Below are 15,681 nucleotides of genomic sequence, written 5' to 3'. Positions count from 1 at the left end.
ACTTCTGAGCAATCTGTAAACATGAAAACAACATTTTCAGTATTAATAGGGGGAGTCAGGAATGAAGCAGAAAAGGAGTTTCTGAGGGAATTATTTCTTTGCAATTTAATTTGTTAGAAAATAATGTCTGAATGGCAAGTATCACCAATAAAGAAAAGCAAAGAGGAAATATGACTGCATACTACACGTAATAACTATTTTTTATTCCTTCATAATAGTGCTTTTGTACACACCGAAGTTAACAATATTGCTATTTGTTTATGGAAGAACAGAGTCAAAACGTAAGGAGGTTATGTACTTGCACTTGCTGCATACACTGCGTACAGGCAAAAAGGAAAGTTTGATACACTTCTTCATCCAGGAAAACTGTTTAATATTTGGGTTTTAAACAGTAAGATGCTTTAGAGAGGTGGGTTAAAACCCCCAAAAGATACAAGAGCAGTTCCATTAGGGGTTTTTGGAAGGTAAGAAAACCACCAAGAACCTGCTTGGTTTTTACTAATGCCACAAAAAGAGTCTCCTGAATAAAGCCTTAATATTACCATACTGTGTACTCAGCACTATTGCTAAAATACAGACATTTCTGTGGTAGAGACAGGGCGAGCATAAATGCACTCCACATAACACTGCTCCAGAAGAGACAAAGCCAAGGCCAAACCCATGAAGCATTAAATTAACTTCCACAAAATGAAATTAATAACTTTTTTTCCTCAGTTGTTTTCTTTTTTTTTTTTCCCCTGCCTTTTCTCCAGGTAACACCTTCCACACTCCCAAACTGAATTTAGGCCAAAACTCTCCCAACAAACCTTCATGTTAATTGTTTTCGCTTTTGACGCAACCATTATTTTGTGATATCTGTATTATTACTCTAGAGTGTTCACATTCCTTCTGCCTTACATAGTGATAAGAGTAACAAAATCCCCATCCTGAAGTTGACCAACATAGCAGATATAATACTACCATATGGTATGAAATAATTCCACAGGTATCATGATCTAATTGAATTAGCTGTAGAAGAAAAACAGATGAAACTATACCATGACAAATATGCTATGTTTTTTGTTTTTATTTTACTCCATGATTTTTCTTCTAGAAGAGTAAAAGGAGTAAGGTATGTTTTATATGTCTGTGAGAAAGGCTCCAAGGCTCACCCAATTTTATACGCAAGGAAGCCTGGATTCTTCAGAGGAAACATGTGATTCATTACTCAGTACTTTGGTGTTTAAATAACATGTTACCTAAATTTGGAAAAATCCTTGAGCTGAGTGAGGCAGAAAGGGTTTTTTACATTGTATCTCTCTGTTAGTATTTATATGTAGTAAAAACAATGCAGAACTGGATTTTCTTGAAACACAGTTCCAGTTAAGAACTTTATTTGTTGGTTTTGTGTAGTACAGAATCATTATTTGTAAGTTGTGGATTAAATACATAGCAGAAAATCAAAGAATCATGTAGACCAAAAAAGCTGAGATGCCATGGTTTAACTTTGAAGTCTTTTCACTGCTCAATATCAAGCAGTTCTCAGACAAGCATTTCATTACATTTTCTTCAGATAAGGACTACGAATTCTCTTCTTAGTATTCCTTGGAGGAGGAGGAAGAAATGAAGGGGTGGTAGGGCTGGGGAAAGTACTGAGTTTTTGCATGTGTCTTTCACTTTGCCAGCTTGCGATGAAAGAACATTCTAACTTCGGCTGGATAATTTACACTGACCTGCTGGCACCTGGCAGAAGGAGCCCACCATCTGAGTAGGAAATATATGCACCAGGCCTTCAAGTGAATGTGAAACATAAATTCTATGAAAATTTATGGTAATTTCCTTAATGACTTCAAGATGGTCAGGAAGCAAAGAATATTTTATATTCTGTCAGGTTTTCAATTACTTTGACATACAAGACAAACAGTTCCCTCCCCTATCGCGTAGTCTTCCCCTCAGTTGTTCATTTACTCATTCTGTTTTCTACATTTGAATTTACCACTGCAAGTTAATCCCATCCTATAAAAATGAATTTTCATGCCTGATTTTGCCACCAAATCATGAAAAAGCACTCACCCAGCCCCATCTGAATCCCCTCTTTAGTCAGTCTCCTCACCCCGCAGCATTGATCCCCTCTTACCTTGCAAAAAAAGTTTGTTCAGGGGTTCCCACCACCGTTCACAAGGGGTTGTGAAGGGCATTTTACTACCAAAGAGAGCACTTCCCTATGGAAACCAAGGCCTTCTGGTTTCCATGAGATTAAACAGTATGAGTCTAACCTCACATATTTTTTCAGTAAAATGGTCTAGTGGGAAAGCTGCTGTTGGCCTGATTACTGCCCTCAGTTAATATCCTGCCTTTCCCGTAGGGCTTCTCCGAGTCACAGCAGGTGGTTTTCAACCTTACACAATGTCAAGAGAAAAGGAGCCTTGGGTGCCTCACTTTGTTTATTTTGTGTACAAAGTGAGCACATTTCAAAATCCATGCTCTACTTTGTGTACATATTTTTGTCCGCTTTAGTCTCAAGAATGTTACGAAATGCTTTACTATCAAAAGAATGAAGCAGAAATTAGTTGATTTTTCCCCCCTACTTGTCTTCAGGAACTGCAGTATAAACTCACCAGTCCTGCCATTCTGAGTTCACACGTGCTGCCTCTGCCACCACATTTTAATGGCATCACATCCACAGCAGGTGAACTGCAGAGCATGGAAAGCTCTGTCAGAACACATTAACCCGAAATCCTTTGGGTATCCACAAACAGTAAGTCAAGGTGACAACTCTCCTTCTAGGTAACTTTGGGGATCGGCTAAGCTTGATTACTCGAGCTTTCTATGATGACATCTAATAAAATATCCACAGTTAGTTGGCAAAACAAGAAAGTAATATGAATTATGAAGACCATTCTCCAAAGAAATTTCAAAAGAAGGGATAGGGGAAGGGATATATGTTTTTATCAAAATATACCAGGGATATCTTAATAGCCCTCAACAATTATACCATTTCATATTCCCATTGAAAAAATAAAAACCCTTGCATAAAGATATGATGTTTCAGTAAACAACTAACACACCCCAAGAGATCTGTCAGAAGCAGTAACACCTTTTCTTGGTAAGCATCAGGTTACGTAATGTAGTAAGAATATTAAAGTGTGAAAGGCTTTCTTGAGTTTACTGAATAGACAGATATAAAGATTTAAGAAAGGAAAAAACCACCCTTACATCATACTGTGTAACAGCAGGTTCTCTGGACTATAAAATGCGCAGCATCAGTGAATAAAACTGAATTAGAAGAAATGCAACTCAGCTTCCCAGAGCCATTAAGGATTGGGAAGCTTCATTTCTACTGATGTTCACTTGAAAACATCATCAGTATGACTTCTGATTTGACAAAATGAAGACATTCTGTTAGGAAAACTCCTTTCAAAAAGAAATTACTGCAGCTCTTCAGCAAAAAAACTTTCCATTACAATTTTCAAAGATTAAAAACTAAGTAGCTGCTGACTACCATACCCTGAGCCAACTGGGAGATTGTGCACAAGTGTGCTCCCTGTAAAGCACAGCACTGGAATTTTCTTCCAAAGTAGCCCAAGAGCTACAGCATTTCTATGCAGATTAACGATAAACTGTGCCGTGATTTTTGTGTGTGTGCACATGTATGTGTGTATGAATAAATAAGCACTGTACTCAGAAGCACACATATTCAAATTTAACCTGACACTCTTGAACTCTATTAACGTGGTCAATGGATTTTGTAGGATGGGTTGTGTGAGGTATCAAAGGAATCACAAAAGCAGCAAATTATTTCTCCCACAGGAGATTTACAGATATGTAACAGATTAAACTAACCTACAGTCCAGATTTTCAGCCTGTACCAGAAGACATGAAGTAATTTATAACTATTTACATGTACATCCAATCTCACAAAGAAAAATTAAGAGCATCAATCTGTTGAAATAAACTCTTCCAGCTTGCAAAAAAAGCAGCATTGGTAAAATTAAAATGTTTCCTTGTTGAATAGTACTGAGTCTTCTATGCCAGCTATAAACTTATTTAACTGTTCTTTCTTTAGCTATAGCATTGTTTGTTTCCACCATCTTTTAATTCGGAGTGTTTATAAGACCAGAGAGGCTTGCCATTGTCCTTGAAACAATTTATTTCACAGTAAGTCTTTAAATGCCAACACTGCAATTCTGAATAATACATATTTTTCAAAGCCTGGCAGTTCCAGGGTCTTGTTTTTGGCTTTTTCAAGCATATTTCATCTGTTTGTGATGAGGGTCACTGACATCAAAAGAGTCATTGATAAAATCAAATAAAATACAGTGAGTTATTATGGCAATATTTTTTTCTTGAACATTTCAAGTTTTAAAAACATTGGCAATACTCAGTCACTGATGTGTGGCACTTTTGATACAAGATTATGATGACAATTCTAAAAAGACATCTATGTATTTCCCTCAACATACAAAAATTACTTTTTAATTAATCATAATTCCATTTCACGATGAGATGTCATGTGTGAGAAAAACACACCACACACAAAACCAAAAGCCCCATAAATTCAACATCAATTTTTAGATATTTTTTTAAATGAGCTGTTTGATCACTCCAGTGCTTACATGGCAGGCTCTACTGTTGACATCTTCAACGGTTACATTACAAGTTAATGTATTTTAAGAAAAATAAGTTTGAATGGTTATTAGTATTGACCTACCATGAAGACCAAGGATGTCTTAATACATCACTAAACAACACAACATCTGTTGTTACTTACTGCATCTTGTAGCACCTGTTCTTCCCTGTGTCACCACTAACAACAGAAGGTCTGAAAACAAGATCCATGTATACTAGTAGCTTTGTTCCTAGATTTTCACCTTTAGAGGACAAGAATTTTATTTTAATAATCTTTTAGCTACATAGACTGTAATATGCACCAATAGCAGTTCCGATAATATGCTACAGGCAACCTGATGAAAAAAAGAAAATACTAAAAAAGGCTTTGACAGTTTGTTTTACATCTCAAAGCTTTCAAAGAATACAGATTTTACTGTATATGTTTTGCTTCTTCAAATAACATCAGCAACTTGACACTGAGCGGCATTTTCTTGGTGTTTTTTTTCTTTTTAAAGAAAAAAACCCAAGCCTTTGGCTGAATATTTCCCACCCCTGCCTCATGTAAATTAAGCACGTAGGACCCTGAATCTTTAAAATTGAAATCTTCCCAGTGTATTTTCTACAGAAATTCACCTTAGAATAATTCAGTTTGAAACAGATCTCTGGAATTCACTTTACCCAACTTCCTACTCAAAGCAGAATTAACTTCAAGGTTAGATCAGGCAGGGTTCTTAAAAACCTCCAGATAATAATTTTCATAGCCTCTCTAGACAACTTATTCCAGTGCTTACCCATTTTACAGTGAAGTCTGAATGCTGTTTTTCTACATATGTAATCAGAATTTCACTTGCGGCAACTTGTGACTATCACCTCTTGCCCTTTCACTGTACACATTCATCTTCTCTCTAAAACTCCTCCAGGAAGTTGAAGACTGCAAAAGCATTCTCCATTAGCCCTTCTCTTATTCAAAATAAACAAAAACAGCTTTGTCAACTTACCACGAGTCATGCGCTCCAGCAATGTGACCATCTTAGTGATGCTCCTCCAGACTCACTCTCTTTTGTTGATGTCAGTGTTGTATTGGGGGCCCAAAACTGGGCACAGTACTCCACATATGATCTCAAAAGCTCAGAGCGGATAGAAATCACGTCCCTCAATCTACCACTTACCCTCGTGTAAATGCAGCCAAGTGTGCAGTTAAGCCTTCACCTCTACAAAAGCTCATGAATCACATTCAATTTGCTGCAGACAAGGACGCCCAAGTCCTTTTTCAAAAAGCTTCTCTCTAGCCAGTCAGCGTCCAGCCTGTACCTGTGTATGTTCCAGGTGTAGAACTTCACATTTTTGCATCTGCTGAAGTTCATGAGGTTACTGCTGGGGCAATCCTGCAGCTTGTTGAGGATCCTGTGAATGGCAGCTCCGCACTCCATCATACTAATGATTTCGCCATGTTTAGTGTCATCTGCAGATTTGGTAAGAGTGCACTCCATCCCATGACCAGGGTCACTAACGAAAGTGTTAAACAGCACTGGCCTCACTCAGTCCCTGAGGGGTGCGTAACCAATCGCCTGGCTCTTAGACTGTGCGAAGTTGATCATTGCGCTTTGAACCAGATAGTTTGGACAGCTTCTGCTTCGTACTCCACTTCACCCAGCCCCTATCTCACCAATTTGGCTACAACAATCCTACGGAAGACCATGATGAAAGCCTTTCTTCAGTCAGAAAACTAAATCCTCACGTTCACAGAGCCAGTCATTTCACCGTAGAACATAATCAGGTTGGTCTTGCAAAGTCTGCATGTAAATGTGTGTTGGCTGTTCCCAATCACCTTCCTCTACTTCATATGCCTGCAAATGGCTTTCATAGAGACTTGTTCCATAAACTCCCTGGCCACTGATAACTGACTGGCTGGCTTCTGATTCTTGCCTTTTCTGAAGATGGGAGTAACATTTACCCCTTTCCAGGCATCACTGTTTTCTATTCCTCACACACAGGTCCCTTTAAAATGTACTATTCTGCTTGCCAGTGACAACTTTCCCCGTACACAATTCCACAAGAAAAAAATTCCTACAGGCTTGACCATAATGCCCTATGGGTGTGAGATCAGAGACTACTCCAAAAAGGTGAGCTGCTTCTTTTAAAGACTTCTGATTTTTAATGTATCACATAGCAAAGACACTTCAGAGTACCAGGTATCACTACTGAGTGGAGGGACATCCCTGGCAGTATTTAAATTTGAACTTGACTACATTTGCCTACGGTCCTTGTCTCAACTACCTTCGGTAAGAAGAATGCTGTCAGTTTATCAGTACAGTTCCGCTACCTCTTCTAGGAAAAAACATACATTAAAGATACTATTTTTTAAACAGCAAAAGTAGAAAAAGGCAGCACTGAAATTGCAGGTTTGCTGAGAATGACCAGCTATGCATATGCTTCCATCTGTGTTTTACTACAAAAAAGTTTTATGACTAGTAATATGACTCAAAAGTAAGGAAAATTGATCTAAATGCAGTCAGAATTATAACCATGTAATCACTGGGGTTTTTTTCCAGTTTGATTATCCAATTAAAAAACAAACAAACAAACAAAAAAACCCCAAACCACAAACCCAAACAATACCCTAGGAAAAACCTGGACATACTATCAGAATGGTTAAAACTGAGGACCAAGAAAAAGACCAAATTCTGTCCTTCCCCAGTGAAAAAAATATATCTGTGCACAGTGTAAGTTGCCAAGGTTTAAACCTCTATTGAATTTGAGGACAGGAATGGAAGTGGAAGGAGGAATTTTTTCATCCACTTGTCAACAATATTGCTATTCTATTGGGATGTAATGAAATTACTCAAAAAGTAGGGATTAAGTTCTCCTGGGGAAAAAAAGGCACAGGTGAGTTGTTAAGTGCTCCCAAGAACTATTGCAAATGGAACAGGATCAACAGAAGAAAATTAGTAATACTCTGTTTCTGAATAATCTTTGACACAATTGCTAACCAACCGGATTCAGAAATACCAAAGTGAGTAATTTTGACATTTCCAGTTTTACTTTCACTATACTTGGATAAGAATGAAATTGCTTAAGTGCATAACATGTTTGATCACAAAATTATTCCTCACTAAACTTTTCTTTTACAACATTGTGGGTTCCAGCACAGCGGGAGACTGTCTTGTTTTTGGTTTTAATCTAATAGTCATTATGCCACTAAAGCCTGTAAAAAGATACATTCAATATTACTTTTATAATCACAAAGTCATACACTCATGTTATATTCCTTATAACAATTTATATAACATCCCCTGGTGAGTCTTGCATTCAAAGACATATAAGCCTCACATAAAGCGTCTAAGAGATGAATTTTAATTTTGAGTACAGAACAAAGAACTAGTTTAGTGAGTGAGCTGCTTTGCTTATAATTACCGTATTTTTCCAGCTCTCTAATTTCATACATACGGAAAACCTTGGGGGGAATCTTGATTATGTCTACACCTACAATGCTGTCTGCATGGGGACTCCAGCCAGGCTAACCTATAAACGCTAGTGTGAGCAACAAAGGAAAGACATCATACAGGTCAACTTGCTCCCACAGTAGCAGTGTGAACTGTAGATTAGAATTGGCGATTCACAGTAGCAGTGTGAACTGTAGATTAGAATTGGTGATTCCTCAATGATGTAAACTGAACTGGCATAAGTGTCTGCTAACATTAAGTTCCACAACAGAGTGAGGCACTTGCATCCTTCTCTTGAAATCAATAGCACTTTGTAATTAATTTTATTGGAGCTGATCTTAAAATTCTGATCTTGAGATATATATCCCCCTACTGGCGAAACATGTCAGAGGATAAAAAATTAACTAACTATTTCAGTGACATGACTATCGGGAAGACAGTATATTTTGAATCAGAGAAATAAAAAGCCATAAATAGGAAAAAGTCAGGATTACTGGAACATGTGTCACATTTGATGATATCTGCTTTATTTTTCTTCTACTTGAATATAGCTCAAAAATTCTTCTTAAATTTTGTGATATCCTAAAAATTAAAAAAATACTGCCACATGAGAGGTACAAATTTATCCTTTTACAGCCTCATTGAGGAAAAGAGTTCTATATTTGACGAAAGAAAAATAACTGAATATGGCAAAAGCTAGCTCTCAGGGAATTAACACTGGGAAATGTTGATAAACTTAGTGTGTTGTCATGACTCATAGATTTGTTGCCTACCAGATGCCAGTGCAGAAAAAAAACCAGACCACATCATATTAAAAGAAGACAAGATACTGAGAAGGTCTGGAAGGAAGCCACAGTCATCATAATCTATATTGGACCTAGTGATATAACCAGAACTAAATGGAGACCCTGCAAAACAGGTTTCAACAGTCTGTTAGCTCTTACAGGCAAGCAGAGATCAAATGCCAGCATCCTCACAAATGCGACTGGTGCCACACTCAGGGAGAAGCAAAGAATGGCAGACCAACATCTTTGCACAGTTCAGAACACCACAGACGGACAGAGATTGCTCCCAGAGTAAAAACCTTATACAGCTAATTTGGTATTTATTATCGATATTCCTGTTACAGCATAAACCATTAAGACAATACTTACCTAAACCAGTATTAACTTTAAAATAGAGAGACAAACCAGTTCAGGGTGTATGGCAGGTGCTAGCTTGGAACCATACAGGAAGGGAAATAAACCAAACAACCAACAGAAGACACACAAAAGAAAAGTGATTAAAAAGAGGCAACGTTGATGTTAAGCAGAGGTGCGGAGAGCAAGCTGACAGTTAGCTTTCCCGCTTTTCGCAAGCGTTTTTTAAGCACAGCTTTGAGGACTAAAAGGGCAGCTCTTTTTCAACACAGAAGAAAAAGCGATGTACATCTCAGAGCAACATAAAGACTTGAAGACATGAGGCCATAAATGTCTAACAAAGACAAGCGAACTGTGAGAGAATGACATTTGGACTGTGCAGAGTAAGATCTGCGAGTATGGAAAAGAATTAAATGTAGCAAGCAGGCACGCAATGGGTGAAGATTTTCACCCTCGAACCTGCGTATAACAGCAGCCTTTGTGTGCTGTTGAAGACAAAATTTAAGTACCTCAGCTCCCACTGTCCTAACACAGCAATGAGAAACCCTACCCAGGTTTGCTATAAGGCAGCAAAGACCCACTTCTGGATTTGTTTCAGCTGTCTAACACTGTTGCAGAATTTCTCATGGACAAACATGCATGCCTTTTGGGTGGACACAACTTGCTAAGCATCTTGCTTTGGAGATGGTATCCAAAAGGAGGGCACTCTATCCAGCTGGGGATATTAAAAGAGAATCTTTACCGTCTTATATTAATCAATGCAGAAAACGAGAACAAACCCAATTCTTTGTAAACTTTTCAACCTTTTCAAGGCTTGTTTAGACCCAGAGGTATGGTTCAGACTCTTCACATACCTCAAACAGTTTGATTCTTAATAAACTGCCACAGCAGGTTTTATTCAGTTGTCACCTAAGATGGTAGAAAAGAAAGGAATTTGCCAGCTGAGACCGAAAGCATGCTTCAACAAAGGATATAAACACATTCTTAAGTGCACTCAATGAACCATAAGGAACTGCAAAAATACTTTAAGTGTATTTAGCCATAAATTTCTACTCATCCTCCAGTTTCTGAGGAATTAATCATAATTAATAAAAACTGTTTTCTAGACTTTTTTTTTTATTCTGTCATCATATTCAGTGGACCAATTACCAGATAAACTACATGAAAAATTGTTTAACTATTATGAATTTCTCTTCCCCAAATCTAAAAGAACGTTTTGGGAATTACTAAAACATATGTTAGCTTTGTGACTGCATGGCATTATTGAAGTTATTCTGGGTGCACTCATTAAACTTTCTCCCCAGCCTTCCCCCAACTTCTTGATGCTAGTTTTTACCTGTGATTGATCAGTATTAAAATTTAGTAACATCTCTTTGTATTTATTTTTAATAGGTAGCAGTCAGCTAACTATAGAAAGTCTACAGTGGATATTTGCACACATGTAGAGTTTCTCCACAATAACAACCCACCCGTCATTTTTTGCATACTCACAAAGCCAAATGGATCCTACTGCGCTTATTAGGGGGAATATGAACATTGTGCACGTTGCTGGTGTGAGCTGGCGCTTTCTTAAACTTAACTCATTCAATGATACAGAAGTTACCTTGTGATAAAACTTGGTACTGAACTATGTTGTCATATATAGTGGATATTACACTTCTAAATATAATTAAAAAAAATAAATTCTGCAAACACAAGTAGTGCCTTAAAAGCATATCTTGCTTGCAAAAATGCTCTTAAACACAGAAACTGTGTTAATAATTCACTGACTAGAATAGAAACATGATGAAAACAGACAAGTGCTTTGGAATAAGAAAGATGTACATCTGGGAGCAGTGGAAGTGACAACACACTGCCCTCAGCCAGTGCTACTTGTCCAGAGACATTTTACATTTGGGAGGTATTACAGAATACCCAGAAGGAATCTGCTGTCCTTCTTTACGAAATACTGGTATCTATGACCCACAAACTAGAGGCTTAAAACCAGAAGATAACTCATACTGGATTTACCATTAACTGGCTGTGAGGCTCCGCATCAGAACATGACATTTTAAAAAAAAAAAAAGTTTGCAAGAGAGACGACTTCCAGACACATCTCAAGCTGATGTGACAATATTTGTTTCCCAGGAAACTAACAGAAAATGCCTCCTCTGAAGGAGAATATACTTTGTCTGAAGATTTCCTCTATTCCTCAATGCCCTTTGCAATTCTCTTTCTCTGAAAGGAGGACTAATGCAATGGGAATAACAGGTGACACCATTTCCCTGAAAGCTGCAGCTTACCACCTCAAAGTAAGACTCTGTCTTCCCCAAAACTGCCAGGTTTTAGGATCAAAAAACATGACAGCAGAAGCATAAAGCATTGCAGCAGCACAGAACTGGCAACAGGGAAGTACAAGGAAGGAGATTCTGCAAGTGGCTTACATGAATCTTCTAGATTTCCTGCCTGCAGGACTGTAAGGTCAGAATTTTGGTGCAAAAAAGAAAAAGTTGTAAAAGATTAAATATTTGCTCTGACCAGAACCCAAAAATTTACTGTGTTGATACAGAAATGTCATCTCAAGAGTTGTTATGGGGCACTACATTCAACCACCAAAAGTGGCTGATAAAATGTGCGAAACAAATTTTGCTCATATTTTAGTGTATATTTCAGCATAACTATAACAAGCAAATAATCAAATTGTTATTCATTCTTAGGTAGTTTCTGGTGCTGAATTAAGAGATTTGCTATCTGCAAGGGGTAAGAAAAAAAAGGGGGGGATATTTAATTCTGATTTTTTCCCTTTCTTTCCTCCATGCACTCACTGTCCTCATTACACCACAATAAAATTTTACTAAGGTGAAATTTCATTAAAAAAAAAAAAAAGGAGGCAGGTTTAATTTAAAAGAAAGTAAATTAAACTTGCTAAACTGGATAGTCTTTTGTCTGGGTTATGAATTCAGAGGGCTAGATAAAAAAAGTACTGCCAAGTGCCTTACTGGCTGCTATGTTTCGAATGAATAATGTTTCAGAAATCAATTTTTAAAGTGAAAGGAGTTCTATGAATTTTGTGCCATTTCTCATCTGCCTTATTATTTCTCCACTTGTTATCTAATGCATTGTAGAAAGTATTGCAGAGCAAAGCAGTTTTAGGATTTGTCCTAACCATGCCTCATTCACTCATGATGATTCAGGAATTTACATGAAAGGAAGCACAGGGGAAATGCTGGTTTACATAAAATCTTAGAAATATCAGCTTTCTCACTGGTAGTGTTACACGTTTGCATCCACAGTTATTTTTCCGTTCTGTAAGTAGAAACATGAGTCTTACTCTTGCTGGTTAGAATACACAATTTCCCACAAGAGGTCACCTCTTCCTACAGCATCCAGACTGGTTTTGTGAGCAGTGGTGCCATGTTGGAAGACCAGATAGGAAATGCATTTCGCCCCCTTTTAATCCCAAAACTTAACTCAAAATCTCCACTGACTCACTCGTCACCTTGCTACTGCATGAACAAGAGCAGAGAGGCAAAAAAATCACCCCCAAGAGCAATATATTGTAGGGTGTAATGAGGACAGTGTGAGAAGTCTTTTTAAGTGACATAAAAGGCAATTATTAGGAGGAAAGAACACAAAAAATTGTGTTACTTCCAAGCATATAGACTTCAGTAACAGAAATGCTGATGTCTCACTATGTCCTGTTAAGTCATCACAAATCACTGTACCAAGTAATGACACAAGAAACAACGGGTTCACATCATTTCTGTGACCCTGCACAGTGTGCTCCTCTGAGGCTGCTCTGCCCCAGGAAGGAACCAAGTGGGTATCATACAGTAAAGCTATCAAGCTGACAGATAGGCAACTAGCAAAACTTTTTAGCATAAATCAGGTGAGTTGTTCAAATTCAGTACAGATACCAATACAGCAGCAAAGCAATGCTGCTTTTATCCCCACAATGCACAGCATTTATTAATTGTACATTTGCAGGGTTAATAGGGTTTGTGCTTAAGCAACTTACCTTATGAAATTATGCAGAGATATTAAAGTATAATAACATGCTTTGTTATTTACGTCCAGAAGGTAAAAGCTACTTCACACAGTTTGAAGATGACACTATAGCATGACAACTTTAATTACACAGTCAAATGCTAATACAGCTGAACCCTACCTCAGCATTCCATTGCAAATTATTTAGGAATAAGAAGATATGGGCTGTTGCTTCATATGAATTAATCATCCATTTCTATTACCCCTCGTGACATACAAGACACAAACCTGTCCTGCTCTGCAGGAATAATTCAGAGAGAAAACAAAACAAGGAGAATCACAATTCCAGTATTTTTTCCAACCTTTCCACCCACGTTAGTTCTAAGTGAGCACGCGACTTTGCAAAGGCATATACAACCTCCAGTACTCTCCATGAATCGCTGTATTTGGAAACGAGGTTTTCTTGTGCATAGTGCAAGCACTTCACTGATTCAACATGACATATATTGAATAACTACTGATGACGAAGCCTTAGAAGACAATTTCAGAAAGCAGAGCCTTTACTTGATTTTGATTTACAGCATAATTTAGTCTCAAGAATGACTAGACCGTTAACCTGGACACTGAGCACAACAGCTGTTTTGTGTGACAATCAGACTTCTACACAAGAAATATCATTCTCATAAATAAAGCAACCTACTGACATACACTGAATAAACAGTGCTGTGCATTTTTAACAGCACTGTAGCTGCATCAGTGACCTTCAGAAAGCATCATCTGTGTGCACATGATAAGCCAAAATGGTCAAGTTATAATTTTTATTTTTTTTTTTTAGTCATGCTAATATGTCACTTGAGCTTGCTCGGGTCTCATCGACAAAACAATCATTTGTCAAAAAAACTGCCCATACTTCAGATACGCCAGTTGTGACAAAACCTATTATTGTGGAAGGTCTGTCAGGTTCCAATTTCTACTTGACTTAGAAAAGGCATCTCAAACAGGGAACCCCCACAAATAACTGCACTTTGAAACAAAGAGCTAGATAGTCAGTCAGCTATTTTCTGACTACAAATGGATGCAGCTACACATGACGCAGGGATACTTTTAAGGAAGAAATAAGAAACATACCACTATGCTAGTACTCTGACCCTCTCTAGAATACAAATGTTGAAGCATGACTGAAGTCCTTTGACACTAATTTCAGCATTGCTTAATTACTAATACTTTCACTACCATGGACTAAAACAAGAAAATGAACTGAAGAAACACACTTTGTATCATTAGCAATTTTTTTTGTGTGCTAATAACAATGATAACACCATTTTAACTTAACTGAAGATATAAATAATATTAGACTGCATTTATTTGGTTTTAGAAAGAATGCATTGGTGGATAACCATATTGCATCTTTAATCAATTAGGAAGTCAATCTTTCTTCATGCATGTTCACAGCTCCTACTAGTGGTAGTAGCGTCCTTCCTAGGCCTGAACTATGAACAGTGCCAAATGTTATAATCCTGCCACTTAAAGACAGAATGATTCGTGCTGTTCAGTGTTATGGGCTTTGTTTTATTGTTTTGCTTTGAGGAAATGAGCTACACTTTGTACATAGCAAAGCACTCATGTGCACCACACTTCAGCAACATACCCATATTATTTCCCACTCTTAAAGCCAGGACAAAGCAGATTATTAAAATACCTCTTAAATGCTATCTAAGGATTAGTCTTCTGCATATCCTTCTGCAGATGGGACAGGAAGCAACTCACGGCACAAAATATTAAGCAACGTGCATGGCCTGAAGAAAGAAAGTCTGAAAGTCTGGAGTACATCATATTAAGACCATAATTTCTGTGACATGGTACATAGAAGCAGATAGAATAATAAAGTACAACTACCCACAGTACAGCAAAGTTGAGTACTACCTGTTATGAAATTGAGAAGACTGTAACACAGTAACTTTTTTCTCTTGTTAGGGACCATTGTGTGCCTCTCTCACGTGATCTACTTTTGTTCAGACAGCCACAAACATGTTTTATTTTGAGGCATACAATTCACACTGATGATAGGGAAACATGCCACCTACTGCAAAATGCTTTTCTCAAAGCTGTCAATGAAATAAATTAAAATCAAAATAACCTTTGTTCCACCTCTGTCTGACTTCAGTCATGATCTTTAAACAGAATTATGCTAGATATTGGTTTGAAACCTGAATAAGCAAACTAAAGTGAAATGAGTTTGGGAACGTATTTGTTCTGTGTAATGTATTTGTTTCAATTTATTCTGCAACTGCTTTACATTCATTAAAAGCAAACGTACCCCTAGCAAGTATAGCCTTTCTAGTAGACTGTGAAATATGGAATATCACCGATTATGCTAAAAAACATCAAAATGCAAACAGAATGAGAAAGAATCTGAATCAACATCATCATGTAAACAAAATATAAAATGAAAACCACTTGTAACACCACAGATGGTATACCTTTAACTATTTACCAGATGCTCATGCTAGGGATGACCCCAAGCACTCTGAAGTCACCAAGAG

General features: G+C 37.4%; 1 protein-coding gene across 1 annotated transcript in view; it reads right to left on the bottom strand.

Moving 5' to 3' along the window:
- The window catches only part of ZNF385D (zinc finger protein 385D), a 437,007-nt gene that overhangs the window by 333,081 nt on the left and 88,245 nt on the right, over positions 1–15,681 (bottom strand). The gene's annotated exons all lie outside the window — the stretch shown is intronic.

The sequence above is a fragment of the Falco rusticolus genome, chromosome 4, assembly GCF_015220075.1.
Source record: "Falco rusticolus isolate bFalRus1 chromosome 4, bFalRus1.pri, whole genome shotgun sequence".
Classification (NCBI taxonomy): domain Eukaryota; kingdom Metazoa; phylum Chordata; class Aves; order Falconiformes; family Falconidae; genus Falco; species Falco rusticolus.
Note: the sequence above shows the minus strand (reverse complement) of the source record. Positions and strands in the feature narration are given on the sequence as shown.